Here is a 20995-nt window from a genome sequence, read left to right on the forward strand (position 1 = left end):
GACATAGTGTCATAAGCCATTTCCAACATGGTTGCTAATGATTTCTTTACCATATCGAGATGTACTTCTGGGCACCTCCCCTCCACTCCTCCTGAAGGCCATCTGTGTCATGGGACCTGAGCTGGTTCTCTTTATTCAAGCAACTCACCCAGACAGCCTCCCTTGGCCTTCCTTCCAGCAGCTATCGTGGTAAAATGCTTGACATGGCCCTGCTCAGGCTTGTCCATGTGCCAAAATCAACATGCAATACGTACTTCTGGGCTTTATAGAGCTGACCCCAAAATATCTATTTACCCAGATGTTGACATTCTCATGAGTAATGGGCAAAGTTCCTAGGACACACTGTTGGTGGCAAAGCAGAATTCAGAATTCAATTCAGAACTGTAGACTTCTACAGGGACTTAGAGATCATCAATTCCAACCATGTCATTTTAGGCTAAGAAAAAAGGGTGAATAACTTGCCTATCAAAACTAGGATTAGAACTCAGGTACTCTGTCTCCTGGATTTATTTCTTTCAACTCTACCAAAGGAATGATCTCACTTGGGTGAAACAGCCCCAGGAGGCTGAGTTTTAGGTGGGTCATGGTGAAGGCAGCGTCCCAAATACATATTTTGGGATTAGAGAGGACAACATTTCCAAATCCTTTTTTCAGAGTCCTACACGAAGAAACCTCAAACCCAGGATTCCAGCCAAAAACAATGATTCTCAAGTTCCTATGAAATCCTGGATGGATGTTGAACTGGGCAACGTACAAGCTGACTCCCGTGGCAGATGCAAGCCTCAACAGAGATCCAGGGCGGACACTTCAAAGGGAGTGGATGTGATCATGTGAGTCTGAGTCACACAAGGTAGGCCATTTGCTCCTAGCAACAGGATGAGTTCTTATATGAAAATATGGAGAGCGCTTCTGAGAAGTAAAACCAAACCTTATCCCCCTTGTAACCTGATTCACATGTACTTCACAGCTTCTAGAAAAGCTCACTGAGAAACTTCACACAGAAACTGCCAGGAAAGTATATGGAAAGGGGGATATTTTGCCCTGAAGCCTAGTATAAAACAGGACAAACAAAACTATTAACTCATTCATCTATGCACTCCTTCACTTCTCCATTCACACAACACTTGACCTCTATTTTGTAACAGATGTCACATGGGACATCTCACCTTCAAGGGAAGTTAGAGTTCTTGAGTTGGGGTTGTATTCAGAGGTAGAGCACTTGCCTAGCATATGTGAGGCACTGGGTTTGATTCTGAGCACCGCATGTAAATAATTAAAATAAAGGTCCTCCTACCAAAAAAAATTTTTTTTTAAAAAAGAAACTCAGAGTTCTAATCCCCATAATATAAAAAGAGGTGCTGCAAACAATAGGTTAAAGACCACCATATTGAATTAGGACCAAAAGATATATGAATATATTATTACAGAGAAAAAAGAGAAGCTCACAGAAAAAGGAATGCAAAAGCTGGCTAACAATGAAATTAAGAGTAAAATACCATTTTTAGATATAAATCCACTGAAATTTAAAATATTGACAATATCCAGGGTCTAAAGGCTATGGAAAGACATGATCTTAACCAATACCGTGAGCCCTAGAAATATAAATTGAGATGTTTGACAGTAGCTATCAAAATGCTTAATGTATATACATTTGACACTGCTTTCACTTGCAGAAGCCTATCTTGACTGGACATAATTCCTTTTCTAATCATGCAGCATTCTTTACCCTTTCAAGTAATTGAAATAAGCATAACTCTAGGGAACCACTCCCTTCCCCGTCTGAAGTCCACCTCACTAGGGTAAATGTGCCTAGGCCTGGCCAAGACAAACATTGCATCCCACTAGCCACAATAATTGATATAGGAATAGGCCTGGGAGTCAATGTTACACAATTTGGGAACATTTTCCAGGGTTATTGAGAGAAAATTGCCCTCTGTGTTCCAATGGACTTGGAGTTTTAAAGATGGAAGGTTAGAGATACTGGTAGCTATTTTGCCACTGAAAAGGAAGGCCTATAAAATGGACCATCATGAGGACCACAGAGAAGATGTGACCAGGTTCCTATGATACCCCTTGAGCCCTTGGTAGCTGCCCCTAAAGCCAGACTCATCCTCTTAACAATTAAATTTAAGTTTTTTGCTTAAGCTAGTTTAGATTGGGTCTTCTACTGCTTATAACTAAAAAGCCCAAACAGAAACATTCATCTACAGGATGACTAACACATGTGTACAAGATATATGTCATAGCAGAATTTTTAAATAGGAAAAATATCAGCTCTGTAAGTATTCACCAACAGAAAAAATATCTAAATAATTATAGTTCGTCTTATACTGTGATGTACAAAGTTTCGACTATGGAGAAAGCAAGCTACAGTACAATATGTATAATGTGAATTCACATGTGTGAAAAGACCTATCTAGGTATGTGTTCAATTTCATTTATCATTGTATATACACACTGGCAACTGCATTTACATTTGCATGTATACACACATATATGCACAAATATATATATGGAGATAGTTGTACTTTTTAAATGTGTAAAGAAAAAATGTTGCAAGTACATATGCCAAACAGTGGTTACTTCTGGGAAGGAGAGTAGACCGAGATGAAAGGGAGAATATTTTATTCTCCCACATCATTTTAGATGTTTACAAAAAGGAACAGAAAGAGGAATCCAGACGCAAACAATGCCATATGCAAAGACAAGAGGATGCTGAAAGACAACACAGAAATGTTTTAGGTTAGAATTCCTCCAAAAGCTAATTCTGAAATAAAGATTCCAGTGTGAGTAGTTTGTTTGGAAGTTGATTCCAGGAAATACCAATAGGGAAGTGAGGAAGTAAGGTGATAAAGGAAGAAAGCAAATAAAGGTGCATCAGGCCCAAGCTACCAAGGAGAGTTACTGGAGCTTAAGTGTGCTGGGGAATTACGTGAAACAATTGAACACATGCCAGAGTAAACCCAAGAAAGGAGAGCAGTGAAATATGTAGATACCCATTCTTCCAGGGATTACTAACTCCATAGCACTTGAAGTCTTCCCAACGCATAGGCAGAGTGGGCTATGCTGGTCACAGAGAATATAAGGTGATGGCCACTGGAATTTGGGTCAGTGTGCATAAAATTGTTAAGCGTTGAGGGAATGAGCATAGGGCAAAGAGATCTTCTGCTTTGAATGTGTTCTTCTAAGATTGATAGGGAACTCAATATCAATGGGGAACAGATGGTGTTGGGAGAGGTAGGGAAAGAGATCTGGAAAGATCAGAGTAAGGCTGGGAGATTGGGATGATAAAGAAGTCTTTTCACCGTATTAAGAATTCTTGCCAGTGGGAAGCTACCAGCCTGTATAAGTAGAGGAGTAATAAGATTCACCTTTTAGGAATTCATTTTAGAACAGCTGGTCTAATTGTGGAAATCTGGTTGTATTTGACACATGGATGTATAAACATTCACTACTGTGTGTGACACATGTAACACCCCTTCAACAAATATTTCTTGAACATCCACTATGAATATGTATAAGGCCCCATGAATATGCTTTTGATAATTTGTTGAAACATGAAGTTAGCAGTACAATCTCTTAATGAAATGTAGCTAACTCCAAAATCACCCTATTCTTTTTTGGGAGCGGGGGGTGCTACACGGGATTGAACTCAGGGGAAGTTGACCACTGAGCCACATCCCCAGCCCTATTTTGTATTATTTAGAGACAGGGTCTCACTGAGTTACTTAGTACTTCACTTTTGCTGAGGCTGGCTTTGAACTCACAATCCTACTGCCTCAGCCTCCCAAGCTTCTGGAATTACAGGTGAGCACCACGGTACCCTGGCTTTATAATCATCCTATTCTATATGAGGTCCCACGTCCTCTCTTAAGGGGAAGAACATAAGAAAGGAGCCACGGCTACATGGGGCTATACTAGTCAAGGATGCCCGTCTTTTCCCCAGGATGAGTATTACACATGAGTACCATCCATCAGAATTAAAATTTTTAAATGTTGGTTTATAAAATGGAAATAGAGCACAAGCTGGAGACAAGTAAGACAACTGGGAAGGATTCTTGTTTTTCCAGTCATTCTAGAAAGAGATGGTGGTCTTGAACTCCAGTGGCATTTTCAAAAATTGAAGGAATATGAATCTGGACTAGTCATCCTCCATTCATTGCTTATCCTATTGAATCCCTTTTGCCCTTTCTGAGCCCAGGAGCCAGACCCCAATGTCCTACAGTACTGAACTCCTCTGTCCTCTGATTTTTTTTTTTTTTGGTGGGGGGCGGGGCGCGGGTCTGGCCTTTGCCAACAGGAAGTAGTGGCCCAAGATCAAAAGCTGGGAGGAGGCAGAGTGGTGGGAGCAACTCCTTCCCCTGCTCTTTTCACACCCACTCTCCTCACGTTCCACTATTCAGTCCCCATCAGACAGCCCCTCTTGCACTGCTCCAAGCTCACATACATAGCACTTGTGGAAGCTCCACTGCCACCCTTTGCGCCTGATTTCCTAGGGATGATCACAGCATGCTGCATTCGTCCCTAGGTCTTTTCCCACTCTTTCTTAGTGCCCTCATCCCTATTCTGTGAGCAGATCCTATATTAATCTCTTTCCATTCAGCCCTTTGAGTATTCAGCTTCCTTCAGGAACTATAATTTTTTATAGAGAATTAAATCTTTCAGAGCGTATAGACATCCTATCCATTGGATGTGTGCACGGGAGGTTGAGAAGACCAAGACAGAGACTCACGGTTTCTGGTTGGAACAGTAAGGCAGAGAGTTGGCAGTGTCAGGTATGAAGCCAGAATCTCACAGGAGTGAGGAGGTTGAGATGCTGTAGGAATAAAGAGTGGGTGGAGTCCCTCACAGGTGTATTATGGAAATGCAGCCACCAGAATAGAGGAGTTAGAGTGGGAGATGAGAAATGGCATCGGGGTTGTAGATAAGCTTGACACACTTCCATCTCTTTGTTTTTCCTGCCTCTGGTTCTCCCTTAGCCCCAACCTGTTCCTCTCCCTTCAACCCAGATTCCCCACATCCCACGTAAGCATACCTTCACAGCACAGTATCCCACGTTTCTAGACTTGACTTTTTCCATCACCACAAGTTTTCTAGTCTAATCCCTCAGAGGCCTGAATACTGTTTTCCAAAGTGATAGTTAACTCCTCTGACATACTCCTCCACCTAAAATAAAAGCAAACTCACATATTAACTGTTCCAAAAGACCTTTGAGAGAAGGGAGGGGAACAGAAAAAGGAAAGAGAGCAAAATGAATCTGAAATAATTTTCCTATGTACTTATATGAATACACCATAGTGAATCCCATCATTAGGTCCATCCATAAGAATGGTTTCCTAACTAGTATGAAATGTATTCCATGCTTGTATAATTATACCAAAATTAATTCTACTCTCATGTATAACTAGGAAGAACCAATAAAAAAAAAAAAAAGTATTTGTGCAGTTTCAAAGTACAGTGGCTGGACCACCAACTAGACAATGAAGTCCTTCTTTATCATAAGAGGCTTCTCCTCCTGAAGAGAAAAGAGAGTATTCTAGGGAGTACTCAGAAATTCAGGGTAAACATGGTCCATCTTCCTGAAACATCAGTTGCACTCCAAGCTTTGGGAATGGGTGATAGTCTTATATTAAATTAATCATGAATATATTATGGAAAGGATGCAAAATTCCTAGCAATTTTTAAGATAATATTTAAGCCTCCAAAGAATTCACTGCTAAAAAGTTTATGCTGAATTTGACCTGCTGGTCAAAGTGAGGGCACTTGGTGGGAAAGTTGAGCTAAATCAGTGTTTCGCCAAGGACTATTCCAAAGGCAGGAATTTCTGGACATTGAAGGACAAATATTTTAGAGCCAGCAAGTCTTATGATATTCCCATAAATCATGCCTCTTTGGCCCACCCAGACACCACAGACAACGCCTGGCCCTTTAGTGACAGTTCCTTGTTTAGCTGCCTTCCCTAACTTTGGAACTTAGTGCACAAAATACCTTTCCAATGATGTAAATCCACCATCTCCTACAAGCCTTCTTTAGGTTTTTCTGTGGCACACTATTTTAAGTAAAACACATTTGCTTTCTTCCTGCAGTGGACATATCCTGATTACCAGAAAAGTCTGCCAGGGGATGGAGGAAAAGTGCATACACCAACTTCTTGAAACATTTGGCACCTGCCACACTCACCAATAAATCTAAACCGGACAACTTGACATTTCCTCAAACAAGACCCCACCTCTCAAAGAACACTTGTCCTAACATGAAAAACAATAAAAGCCCAGCTGATAGACTGCAAACCCTTTTCCCTTGTCTGACTGGTGAAGCAAAAAACAAATAATTGTTTGCTTGGGCAGTGATCTAAGCCATTCCACAGTCGGTAAAAGTTATAGAGCTGTTCAAGTGGCATCTGTAATACCTATGAGAATCTTCAAATTAGAAGAATTCATATGCTGTGTCAACCCTCAATTTTCTGAAACCTACGTCTAAAGAAAACTGCACTCTGCTCTTCTTGAGCATTGTACAATCTTCAATGAAGGCTCTGGGGCTTGTCCCATCCTTTTCTGCTTTGTAAAAACACAGTTGTCAGTTCCGGCTTTAGAAACAATTCAACTTATAAACAATTTAATGGAGCTTTCCTGTCTCCTCCTTTCCCCTTTAACGTGGAGCTTTCCTCAGTTTTTTTCAAAGAAGACCTTAGCTTCCCCATCAAGGCCTCACTCCCACAGACCCTCCTCCTCCTCTCTACTCAAAGGCTATCAAGTTCTTCCAAAAAGAAGGCAGAATATAGCAGAGCCTCTATCAGTTTCCCAGTCCACAGAACTGCCCCTTCAAAGAGCTGGAAATTTGGGTCTTGACAGCTCTGATCACATTCATTCCAGTTCAGCCACTTGGGGAATCCAGTAGGTCTTTGTGATGGCCAGGGAAGATAACCATCCCTTGGAACATTGTTCTAAAGAAAAAATGCATCCACAGTTCCAAGGGACTTTGGAGCAGAACATTTTCACATGATAGGATGTGATCTACACAATATGTTACAGACTTAATGCATGGTTTCTATGGACTCACAAGATTTCATGGGAGTTTCCTAGCAATGTCACCAAAAATTAATCTAGGGGCCTTTGGGAAAGGCTGGGAAGACCATTCACTTGCTTAAAAAGCATTATTAGCAAAGTCAGGGCCAAAAGTTCATTCCTTGAATTTGGTTTTTGTTATTTTGTAAAAGCATCAGAAATAGTCACATTGGAGGAAATTGTAACTGCCTTGGACTTTCATTTATTTCATGGCTTGATGTTATTTTAAATTCTATATGGAGAAACCAAGCTTAAATCTTTTTAGCAATATTAAACAGATCTTGATGCTCAACAGAGAGGAAAAATATTAATAGTTGTATCGATGCTAGCCTTGGTTTTGGCACTAACTGGCTAATATCCCATATGTACATTTTCTCATGAATTGAGATTGTCTAAGGATCTCTTCCAGTTTTAACATTTCATTATGCCTGTTATTTCTCCCTGTCTTCATGAATGTTTCTGCAATGGACTTTGTTTCCCTGGATTAATTTGTACCAATACCTTCGTGGTTTAATTATAAACACAATATGCCTCCTACTTCCATGAATTGGCTTTTCCAGATAATATGGAGCAGCAGATAATATGGAGGATCTCAGCAGATTCTATTTACAACCTCAGTACATATCATTTGCAAAACCACCCTAAGATCATTCAGAGACTACTGTTAAAATTTACAATATTCCATCATTACCCTAAGTAAACGTATGAAGACACAAAGGATGTGACTCTACTTTGTGTACAACTGAGATATGAAAAATTGTGCTCTATATGTGTAATATGAATTGTAATGCATTCTGTTATCATATATAACAAGTTAAAAAATTTTAAAAAGCATTTAAATTTACAATATTTAAGTTAGACACTATTGAATTCCATCTACCAAATACCAAACAGTTAGAAAATTTTCCTCAAAATTCATTACATTTCAACACACTTTACTGTTCACATTAACTTAAATGAAGTGGGTAGCAAGACACACTAGATTATGAAAATATCACAAAACTCTGTCAGTTTATGTAAAAGAAAAAAATTGAGTAAATGTTTTCTTCTCTGTGTTGTGTATCCCACTCCCATGTACACACACAAACACACTTGCACTCACCATCCCTCCTATGTGTATCAAAGGTTTCCTTTTAACAGTCAATGCACATTGAGCATAAACCAAGTCTTACTTTGCAGAAAGTCCTTGATTCCAAGGAACTTTAAATAAAACCACTTGCTAAGTCAAAACAGCTTTCATGATCTTTGAAACCAGATTTTTAAAAATGAGTCTGCTTACTATGGGTCAAATGGGCCTATGGGTCAAATCTGGCTTAACTCCTGTTTATGTATACCTACAAGCTCAAAATGGTCTTGACATTTTCAAATAATTGGAATGCAACACCTACTTGCTTCTATATTTTTTCATATCTACTTTCAGACTATTACACATAAGTCAAGAAATTGTAACAAGACTGTATGGCCCACAACTGAAATATTTACTATCTGGCTATTTACAGGGAGAAAAAAATGTGTGCTAACCCATGAAATAGACTTATACTTTGATTCTGCCTCTTAATATTTATGGAATTAAGTGAGTCCCTCACCATCTGTAAGCTCAGTTTTCTCTTTCCAAATTATGATGATATCCAACTTGTAAGTGATTAGATTGAGGCTTGGCCCCACATACATTGGTTCCCTTGTCTTTCTTCATGTAGCTGTCAGAGGCATTGGGCCAGCAGATGTTGGCAAAGTTCTATCTTGCAAAGAGGGCAAACCACATCATATCTTGGTTACAAGAACCAGTACTGGGCTTCTGGGTCTGTTTTATTAAGTAATGTTTGGCCAATACCTGGATTTTTTGTTATTTTCCTTTTAGCAGAGGTGAAAGTGGATATTAAAGAAATTACATCTACCACTTTTTTTAGTTGACTCCTAGGGAAACTCTGGACCACAAGGAAAGTGTATTTTAGTTATTCAACTGATAAACTATATAAAGGTAGTATTAAGATTTTGAGGGTTCAGACATCTCTCTCCATGGAATTTGGAATTATTTATTCAGCATGCAATTACTTCAAAGCATAACAACTCCAAATAAGAACCCCAAATCACAAAGCCCTTTGAGACTTCTCAGCTGTTCACTGAACCTCTGCCCACTTCATTCAAAAACCATTTTACCACTAAGTCAATTCAACATGGAAAACCATACTCTGAAACCAGTCAAGCAGATGATTCCTACCTCAGAAGGAAACCACTGTGTTTAGAGAAGTCTGAGTACAAAGTTGGGTACTTTCTACCTAACTGGGAGCCGGGTATGCTTTTGTGGAATGAACTTTGGAAGTAAGCAAGCCTATGTTCAGATATCCAAATGACATTGCCCATCTGGCTCTCAGTTTCAGTCACCCTATCAGGGTAGTGAGGGAAACAGTTTTTACCACAAAAATTGATGGTAGTAAAATAAGATGATTTAGCATACTATGAGCTATAGGCAATGCCTTATATTCAACATTTGCTCAGCAATTGTTCATTCTTTACTCCATACCCAGATTTCAAGTTAAGTGAAGGGTTTGGGATTGCTACTCTATTGAAGGCCTGCCAGCACCAGGAACTATAGCTACATATAAGATGTCAGTTAATATTTGCCAGAGCCCTGCGTGGGTGATGGTTTTAGTCAGTTTTGTGTTGCTATGACCAAAAGACCTGACAAGAACAATGTAAAGGAGGAAAAGTTTATTTTGGCTCACCATTTCAGAGGTCTCCATCCACAAATGGCTGACTCCATAGCTGTGGACCCCAAGGTGAAGCAGAACATTGTGACAAAAGAGCATGGCACAGGAAATCAGCTCAGGACACAGCAACAAGGAAGCTGAGCATTCTGCTTCCCTGAGCATTCTGCTTCCAGGGAAAAAATATATACTCCAAAAGAACGCTCCCAGTGACCTACCTCCTCCGGTCACCTTTACTTACCTACAGTTACCACCCAGTTAAATCATATCAATAGCTTAATCCACTGATTAGGTTATATATCTCACAATCTAACCATTTCACCTCTGAATATTCTTGCATTGTCTCACACATGAGCTTTGGGGGGATACCTTGTATCTAAACTGTAATGGTGCTATTTCTGGCTACAACTTTTTAAATTTATATATGACAGCGGAATGCATTACAATTCACATATAGAGCACAAATTTTTCATATCTCTGGTTGTATACAAAGTATATTCACACCAATTCATGTCTTCATACATGTACTTTGGATCATCACATTCCACCATCATTTCTAACCCCATGCCCCCTCCATTCCCCTCCCACCCTTCTGCCCTATCTAGAGTTTGACTATTCCTCCTAGGCTCCCTCTCCCTACCCCACTATGAATCAGCCTCCTTATATCAGAGAAAACATTCAGCATTTTTTTTTTGGGGAGGGGGGGGATTGGCTAACTTCCCTTAGCATTATCTTCTCTAACTCCATCCATTTACCTGCAAATGCCTTGATTTTATTCTCTTTTATTGCTGAGTAATATTCCATTGTGTATATATGTCTGGCTACAGTTTTAGAGGAAAATATTGATAATATCATCCTGAAATAATGATGTGAAAGCACTCTTTTCTGTATGATATGTATAAATTTAAGGACTAGAGGAAATATCCATAGCTGGATTTCTCAACTGTCAGCTTTGTTATATAAAACACACTTTTAGGACTGGGGCTGTAGCTCGGTGCTAAAGCACTTGCCTCACATGTGTGAGGCACTGGGTTCGATCCTCAGCACCACATAAAAATAAATAAAGATATTGTGTGTCTATCTACAACTGAGAAAAATGTTTTTTAAAAAACCACGTTTTTAGTATCTAGGGCTATTACTGTGGTAGAAATAAACTTGATGTTGCCAACCTCTTTAAAAAACTTTTTATTGAAAAATAATATACTGAAAAAAAAGAAAGAAAAACCAATATACTGAAAGTACACTTAAGCATACAGTTTGATGAATTTTCCCAAAATGAAGACAGCCTTAGAACAAATACCCAGGCTAAGAGCATAACCAGCCCCCACAAAATCCCCTATCATGCATTCTTCTAAACACTAATCCAAGAATAACCTTTATCCTGACTGCTAACAGTGCAAACTAGTAGTGCTTATTTTCGCACTGTATATAACTATAATCATATAATGTGTGCTCATTTGTGTCTGGCTTCTTTCATTCATCATTCTACATTTATAAAATTTATCTACATTGATTCATGTCATTTAGAAGTAGATCATTCACTGTCTATATTGTACAGTATCTTATTTGGTGAACATGTCACAACTTTTTTATGCATTCTGTTGCTGATGGGCATTTGGGAAATTCCAGTTTAAGCATATTTGAACATTCTACAACATGTCTTTTGGTTACCATTTCACATATTTCTGTTGCATAGACCCCTATGAGTAGGCTTAATGAGCCCTAGGGTAGCTTATATTCAACTGCAGTAGATACTACAAAGCATTTTCCCAAAGGGGCTATATCAATTTATACTTCATGGTACATGTGAGTTCCCATTGTCCCACATTGCTGTGGCTTGAACATACCCCCCCAAAGTTCATGCTTGGGGAGACTAGATGCCCAATGTGGAGGCATTGAAAGATGCAATCTTTAAGTGGTGTTTAGGTCATGAGAAGTCTGTCTTCACCAATGGATTCATGCTACTATCATAGGAGTAGATCTGTTATCTCCAGAGTAAGTTTCTTAGGAAAGGACAAACTCAGCCTTCTCTTGCTTTCTCACGTTTTCTCTCTCTCTCTCTCTCTCTCTCTCTCTCTCTCTCTCTCTCTCTGTATCTCTCTTTCCTTCCCAGGTGATGCCTTCTCTCATGTTATAATTTAACAAGAAGGCCATTGTCAGATGACAGTCCTTCTGTCTTGGATTTCTCAGGCTCTAAAACCATGATTCAAATAAAGTTCTGTTCCTTATAAATTTCCCAGCCTCCTGTATTCTGTTATAGCAGCATGACATAGACTAAGACCTGGATTCTTGTCAACAATCTGTATCTTCCATCTTTTTCATTCTGGTGGGTGACTTTTGCATTTTTACTTGAATCCCCTACCCACAAAATATCCAACTATAAGAATGAAAGACAAGAAATGAGTATAAAGAGAACAGACTAAGGTAACATTATAAAAACTCCATGAAAAATATAAGGGTCTGAACGTGTAATTAGTCACTGGAAAGTATCATTATCAAATACATGTGGAAATCACTTTAGTGTTCAATGACCTCAGCCCTTCCCCTTTTCAATGGTATATTTAAATTAAAGTTGTGTAATAGATTTCTGTTTTTCCATCATCCCACGTTTTGACATTAGAATTGCATTTTCTTCCCACCACTATTTAGGTCTCCCAGGAGAAGCTTAATAAAATTTGGGATATTGGCAAGAAACAAGTAGGATAAATAGGAGAAGATTGAGCTCTGGACTCAGGAACAATCAGTAAACATAAATGTGTACTTCAAAATGGGAATGAGTGGGCAGTGAAAGGCCTGGGTGTTCTCAATACATCCAGTCCATAGGGACCACATCACCAGTTGGGTAAATGGTAATAGAAATACCTTGCATTTGTACAGACTTTTTTAATTTGTAAAATTCCCTGGGAATCTGTGGTATACCTAAAAAGAAGTAAGTCCTGTGAAAGCAACATGAGCAATCCCTTGTTGCTGCTTTGCTGGCTTCACACCAGAACTTTTACTGCAGCAGTCAGATAGGGGCTCCCCTCAGCAAATGTAGGCTGTGACAATAGCAGGAGGACTCTCACACTCCTTTTCTCCTGGTCCTGTGTTCTGTGTCATTACTTTGACCTTGAGGAAGTGCTTAAAATGGACTTGCCGCCATGAAAAATCCCATGCAACATACATCGCCATCTCCCACACCAATCTAAGGCAGTTGCAGTTCACTGAAAGTCCTATTAGTACATGACTGGTACTCCATAGCTCATGATAGCCAACACTTACCAAGTGCCCACTCCATGCTACCCAGTGTACTAAATGCATTACATGCACTATTTATTTTTATTTGGCTTAATCTCCACAAAACTCAGAGTCACAAAGCACATAATTCACAAGGCCCAGCATGAATCCAGATCTGTTCCTTCCAACATCCTGTGCACCTTCTACTTGGGCCACATGATCTAAGAAGGGCTTTCCTCTTTCCCTCTGCAAGCTACACTAGTGCCTGCTGACACTGAAGATTCCACATTTCCAACTTTTAACCCATGTCAAAAAGGGTGTTCATGCTCATATTCACCTGCATTATGTTTGATGAGCACATTATCAAATGATCATACCTTAAAGGAATGTTTACGAGGCAAAAAGACCATTTGTAATGTAGAGGGTGTGATAATGAGCTTGCAAGAAGTAAAGGAAAATGAACTGCTGAGCAATTGTCTCTACACTTTAGTATTTCTAAATCCACAAATACTTTAATAGATTTCCTACAATTGCAGCCAGCTCCCTGAAACTCTGATGCAAGTCAGTAGGTAAGGACAAAGTAGACACCGAATGATTCCTCCAACCCCAACATAATAAAACAAATGAGACCCCCATTCATTCTCTTTCTTGGAGTTAAGTTTAATTTTGTTACCCAACAATGTATTTGCTCTTAAATGGGTATGGTTTAAGAAAATAACACAGACACTCAAAAAGGTCTTTATAATTCAAATGGGTCCTTGCAACCCCTTGGGATGTCCTGGGTATACATTCTGATGGGTGACATCAGAAGAAGCACATGCACAGCACCACATCACCCAATCCTGATGACACTGAAGTAGGAAGAGCACCATTACCCCTCACTTCCACTTAGCCTATTCTCTGGTTTCACCCAATTCCAATACATTTTCCACACTGTAACGAGAAAGCTTTCAAAATATGAGTATTTTATTTTCCAACTTAAAGCTCCTCCTTGACTACCCTTGCTCTTGGAATTAGATGTAAATGCTTAGCGATGCCAACAATAACCTGAAGAGTCTGGCTTCCAGCTCCTTCATTGAATTCATCTCTCACTAGTCTATGGGTACCTCGTATCCACATTTTTCATAATACACACTGAGCACTCACCCATATCCAAGGCTTCTCCATGCTGTCCTTCTGCATGGACAAATAATTCAAGTTAGTTCCTTCCCCTTGTCACCTAATGAACTCCAATTCACTCTCTGGGCCTCAGGTTTGATTTCTGGAGGAAACCTTTATTAAGTCCCCAAATGTGGCTAAGATCCATATCTTCTTTATGCCTTCCCTTGGGTTAACCCCACACCTATTTTTTTTTCACACTGACTACAATTGCCTATTCCTTTGTTCATCTCTTTGAATATCGCTGTTCAACCGTGTATCCCATGTCTTATCACAAGCCTGGCTCACTAGAAGCACTAAAATATCTCTCCATGTTGAATTAATTGAATAAATTGTCCATTAAACTAAGATCATTTCTTCTATTCAAATAACAGTAGATCCCCAAGCTGCCGTCAACCATCTAAGATAAGCTTGCCATTCTTTCTGAGAAGGGAAACTTAACAGAGAAGAAAGCTTACACTCTGTAAAACCAAATGAATTAATTCCACTTAGCCAGCAAGTAAATACAGGATTAGGAATCCAAAGGCTACAAAACCCCCTTTCCTTGGCATGTGCAGAATGCATAGCCAACTCTGAAATGTCTTCTATTTTCCCAGACTGCTTTTGTTGCTTAATTGTTCAGCAAAAAAAGAAGGAAATTCAGGCACTCCCAGGTCGCCCTCCCACGGAAACCTGTTTTACTAGCTGCATTTTATATGGCTGTGGAAGGTCCCAGAAGGAACATATGGAAAAGAACAGGGGCTAACAACTGTGCATCCTTGAAGCTCCAGAACACACATTCAGGCTCATGAGAGACTCTGGATTGGTTAATTTTCCTCAGATTCCTTGAGGAATTCCTTGGAGCTGCCCCGTGTCATTAATTGAACTTGTATTTGGGACTTGTGCAAAGCATTCCCTCTGTGATTCGCTCCCGGTCTTAAACCTTGCATGTGACCACATGTAAATGTGTGTTTTTATGGTCCTATAATCTCAGGATTTTCAAATCTCTGTTGCTTAAAGGCATACGGTGAGTTGAAGCGGAAAAGCTAGGGAAGTTTCTGATCATTTAGAAGCAGTTTATGTGCTGGTTCCAAGTGGCTTCACAGCTTCAGTTCTTTCAGGGACTGGAGCATCACAAAGATAAGTTCCTGGCACCTAGTTAATGCTTTGGGACCTTCAAAAATAAAAATCAAAGAGCATTAGAAAATATGCAACCTATTTCTGTTTCAATGCCTCATTTGCAGATACTCATATCTGCAGACCCACTGGCAAGTTTCCTTCTTGGGGATTGCTTCTCGGCCGACTCACACGGCACATCCTCAGAATTGATCAGCAATCCAAGCTTCTGTGGATCTCTTTGAATGGCTCCAATGAAAGGTGAGAGATATTGACAAGGTAAAGGCGGGAAAAAGGAGAGAATTGGGCTCCAGATCCAGAAAATGTGCTCTTTGTGATCTGCTCTCAACTCCCACTTCTTGTTCTTCATTTTATAGTTGAACATTTTGCTGATCTAGAGCAGGAGCAAACAGGTTGGCAAAAATGGAAAAAGAACACACAAATCTTCTATTTTATATTTGGATTCTATTTTTCTACAGAACGAACATCATTTCTTTGGCATTGATCACAGGGTATCACATATCAAAATAATATTTGCAAGTTTAATTTGATGAAAAATACATTCTCTATTTTAATGTCATTAAATTTTCTATACCCAAAACTCTTATGTTTTTCCATTAAATTGTTTGTTTTTTTTTAATGTCAGTCAAGTGTCAGAATCCTCTTTAACTTTTTTTCTCTATTTCTTCTACCTTGTTTTGTTGTTGTTGTTGTTTAATTTTAAAAATCCATTTGTTTCTGAAAGATTGTCATACATGAAAAAAATAAGCAACAGGTTTTGTAGTTTGTGGAAGATCATACTAAATATAAAGTGACATATTCCCACTAACCAAAAAACATCTGCCCAGGGGTGTTGGTCAAGAATTCAGAAACCTACAGCCTTCTCACCAGATCACTCACTATGTACCGGGCTCAAGTCCCAACATTTTGGTTAACGGGGCCACTTCCAGGAAGTGAGTGGGAGTAGTTACACTTCCAACCACTCTACTTTCATAGTTTGAGTTTATTTGCGGCAAATGTTCTCAAGGTTTTGTTTTGTCTTATTTTGATTTTTTCCTTTCGCTTCCTCTCTGATCTGTATTTGTGTCAGCAGATTATTTCTGACTCAACTAAACTGTTTTACACATAGATGCCCCTGTTCATTTTCACTTGTTAGATTTGGCCCAAACTTGGCTGTTATGACCTTTTGGATTTTAAGACAATTTTAAAGTCAATTTAAGTCTGATATCTAAAAATCACATACTCTCTTCACATCATATTTTCAAATGTTCATCTGAGGCTCTGACTACAGTGTTGGTATAGGCAGGTCAAGGGAAAAGCTTTGGCATCCACAGTTAAGGGTGGATTTTAAAAGACTATATTTTTATTGCCACAGGTTTATAAGCAGACATGAGGAATGAGTTTTCGCAGTAACAACTGCTGAGAGATGATGAAGGTGTTACATTTTCAGCATTTGAGTTCTCTATGAATGAGAAAATTTACAGAAAAGGCTGTCTTCTGATGAAGTGGAGGAAAAATCAGATAACCTCTTTAGGTTTTTGCTAAAGGTTTATGAAATTGTTTTGCCTGGTATCTTGGAGAAGAAAAATGATCCTTCCTATATCAACATTTCTGTTTTGCATATTCATACATATTATAGGAGTTGGCCCTGAAAAACATATGAGTATTATGTCAGCTTCTTTTGGGAAAGTGAGTCTCATTCACATTTTGTAGGATTTCCCTAGCATGGGATCTTCCACTAGTTGGCCCTGCACATTCCAAGAATAAGCAGTGAGGTTCTTCTCTCTTTAGTGGAGGCTCAGCAACATTTCATAGCCTTATAGTCCATCCCTGAGCAGTGAGTAAAATCTAAGACAGGAGTTTTAGTTATCTCTTTAATTATATATACCTATTCTTGAGCTATAAAAACATTTGAATTTGATGACCTAATGTTAATATAAGAATTTCCCCCAACACATTTCTCCCTCTCCTGAGGGTCCAGCTCACTTTGGTGGGTATTAGATATAGCATGAACTTTATGTAACATGGAAGGTTTCCTTCAGTACTCTGTGTACTTATTTGGTGTTTGTGAGCTCGAAGCCACAAATGATTATGCACTTTCTGTACTCATGGGATATAGTCAAATTACACCCATTCACAAAAGAATCCACATTCACCTTTTCCGTGTGTGTGTGTGTGTGTGTGTGTGTTTGAAATCTAATAAGAACCTTTAGAAATTATAATACCTACCGTGCAAGTGCATTTACAATGTGTGCACATTTGTAACTGTCACATTCTGATGGCATTTATTACTTGGGGTAAACAGTGAGAGACAGGAATTCAGTGATACAGCAAATGAGTAATTATGAAAACCAACCTAAATCTCAAGAAAAGGAGATGTGAATCTCATGTTAAATATTGAATTTTCTCCACAATGTACTTTGCATACAAACCTATTGTTTCAAGCAAGAGTCATTGAGTAAAATTAATGGGTGAAATTATAATGAGAAACCAGATTTTTTTTTTGCAGAATCTCAAAGTATTTCTATTGATAAGAATACAAGAAGATATGTGATTTTATAGTGAAAAAACTAGCAGACACCACCTTATTCAAGTGACCAATGTTAATATCAGCAGGGATAAGATAGCAACATCATATCCCTCTGATATGAAACATTGATGACACATTGCTTCTATACTATTCTGACCCAAAGTGTATAATATGAAACACACACACAAAATGAAAAGACATTCCATGCTCATGACTGGAAGATTAATACTGCTAAAATGTCCATACTGCACCACACAACTTATAGCATCAATGCAATTTCCATCAAAATGCCAGTAGCATTCTTCACAGAAGTAGAAAATATAATCCTAAAATATTCATATGGAAACATTTATATGGAAACACAAAAAGACCTTGAACCCAAAGCAATCTTGAGCAAAAGGAACAAGATTAAAGGTATCACACTACGTACGGTCAAAATATACTTAAAAGCTATAGTAATCAAAAAGGCTTGGTATTGGCATTTTTAAAAGACACACAGACCAATGGAATAGAACAGAGTTCCCAGAAATAACCCCAGGCCTTTAGAGCCAATTTATTCTCAACAAAAGCTCCAAAAACGTACTTGGAGAAAGGTCAGTTTCTTCAATAAATGGTGTGGTAAAAATGGGATATTCACACAAAGAAGACTAAAATGAGATCTCTGTTTCTCATCTCATACAAAAATAAACTCAAAATGAACCAAAAATATAAATATAGGACATGAAACTACTAGAAGAAAGTATAGGGGAAACATTTGGAAACATCAGTATAGGCAGCAATTTTTTGGATGTGACCCCAAAATAATAGGAAATAAAAGCAAAAATAGACAAATGGGGTTATATCAAACTAAAAATTTACTGATCTGCAAAGGCAATCAACAGACCAAAGCAAAAGTGAAAGAACAGGAGAAAAATTTACAAATTTCATCTGACAAAGGATTAATATTTAGAATATATAAAGAACTTTTAAAACTCAATAACAACAAAATCCACCCAGATGCAGTCACCTGTAATCCCAGTGGCTTGGGAGGCTGAGGCAGGAAGATTGAAAGTTCAAAGCTAGGGCTGGAGTTGTGGCTCAGTGGCAGAGTGCTTGCCTAGCATGTGTGAAGTACTAAGTTCAATTCTCAGCACCGCATATAAATAAAGAAAATAAAGGTCCATCGGCAACTAAAAATATATTTTAAAAAAAGAAAAGAAAAAAGTTCCAAATAAATAAATAAATCCAATTTTAAAATGGGCAAAGGACATGAATATATGTTTCTCAAAAGAAGTTCAAATGGGGTCTGGGGTTGTAGCTCAGCGGTAGAGTGCTCATGTAGCACATGTGGGGCTCTGGGTTTGATCCTCAGCACCACATAAAAATAAAATAAAGGTATTGTGTCCAATTACAACTAAAACAAAATATTAAAAAAAGAAATTCAAATGGGCAACAAATATATGAATCACCCAAATTCATAGCCATCAGGAAAATGCAAGTCAAAACCACAGTGAGCTCTCCTCTCACCCCAATTAGGATGGTCATTATCAAAAAGACAAAAAACAATAAACACTGGTAAGGATGTGGAAAAAAGGGAACTTTCATACAAGTTTAAGGAGATATCAAAATGTACCTTAGTATAGCCACTATGGAGAACAATATGGAGAATCCTCAAGAAACAAAATATATCAACCATATGATCCAACTGTCTTACTTCCTGCTATGTATCCAAAGGAAATGATAACAAAACATGAAAGATACACTTATGCACTCATGCTTGTTGCTGCACTATTCAAAATAGCTAAAATATGGAGTCAACCTAAATGCCTATCAATGGATGAATGGATAAAGAGGATGTGCTATATATAAACAATGGGATATAATTTAGCCATAAAAAGAATGATACCCTGTCACTTGCTACAGAATGGATGGAATTGGAAGACATTATATTAAATGAAATAAGTCAGATGCAGAAAGACAAATTCCATGCATTCTTTCTCATATATGGATATTTAAAAATTCAAACAGAATGTATAATAGTGGTTACTAGAAGCTGGGAGGAGGGTGATGGTGGAAGGTCATATAATGGATACTCAAGTACAATTAAATAGAAATAATAAGTTTTAGTGTTCCTCAGAGCAGTGGGGGCATTATAATTCACAATATGTTATAATCAACTAGAAGAGAGGAGCTCAAAGTCTCCAAAAACAAAGTTATGATAAGGAAAATTAACTACCCTAATTTGACCCATACACATTGTATCCACATATTGAAATATCACATTGTAGAATTATTATGTGTTAATGTTTAATGAGAAAGAAATTTGGGGAAATTTTACTACCTTCATTTGATCATTATACACTGTGAGTGTGTGTGTGTGTGTGTGTACCTCTGTGTTAACTTTTTAAATATTCACTTAGCACTTAACTGGGCAATGTCAACATTTAAAAATGAAAGTAGAAAAAGTATATATGAATTCAAAAATGCATTATCTGGCTAAGATTTGCCTCAGAAATTGTTTATCATCTCTGATATTGACACTGAAGTATTCAGTGTTGTTTTAGCAAGGGTATTTTGTTCTGCAAATATCTATATGGTGGGAACCCACCTGGAAAAGCACCAAGGGATTCTGGCTTTTTCTTTGCCTTTCATCAGACCTAGTTTGACTTCCTCAGCTATAAACAGAAAATATTGGGCAAGAGCGAGACTACGGACGGACTTCTTTGACTGCCTGATGAAGTTAATGACCTCCTCAGTGGTCTTATCTGTGACTTCTTTTCAGAATGTTTGAAAATAGATTAGAGAATATACATATAATCCGCTCCCCCCAAATACTACATAAGCACAGTTTTTGACATAATTTTAAATGTGTGATATGGAAACACATGTACTTTCATTGATAACAAATTAAATAGTATCTAGTAATTACAATGAATGAATGAGCATAAATGATCTCTTGCATTATTTACAACACTGTAATGTGATCTGAAAACAACTTTAATTTCTACTCTGTCAAAATCTTGGGTATAGCTGATGTTCCTATGCTTTGTTAACCCCATTTGAAATAGAAATTGTAGATTTAAATTAGAGGTTAGTAAAAACAAAAAAACACATTTCCCCACCCAAATTTACAGATCTCTTGGATTCTCTCCAAGGATCCTTTGATTACATGAACCTCTGAACCAGATGACATCTGGGTTCCCTTCTATCCCTGAAGGTTTGTCATTCTGTCTTCTCTAGCCATGCAC

General features: G+C 38.2%; 1 long non-coding RNA gene across 2 annotated transcripts in view; it reads left to right on the plus strand.

Moving 5' to 3' along the window:
* The first annotated feature begins 312 nt into the window (after positions 1-312).
* The window catches only part of LOC124085309 (uncharacterized), a 50612-nt gene continuing 29929 nt past the window's right edge, over positions 313-20995 (plus strand). The window contains exons 1-3 of one of the 2 annotated variants that reach the window (XR_006849404.2): positions 313-576; positions 655-850; positions 15367-15499. This is a non-coding gene — a long non-coding RNA (uncharacterized LOC124085309). Of the gene's footprint in view, positions 577-654; positions 851-6086; positions 6291-15366; positions 15500-20995 lie in introns of those variants that run through there. The other variant, XR_006849406.2, reaches the window with a different exon arrangement.

The sequence above is a fragment of the Marmota monax genome, unplaced genomic scaffold, assembly GCF_021218885.2.
Source record: "Marmota monax isolate L192 unplaced genomic scaffold, Marmota_monax_Labrador192_F-V1.1 WCK01_AAM20220418_F8-fsc00014, whole genome shotgun sequence".
Classification (NCBI taxonomy): Eukaryota; Metazoa; Chordata; class Mammalia; order Rodentia; family Sciuridae; genus Marmota; species Marmota monax.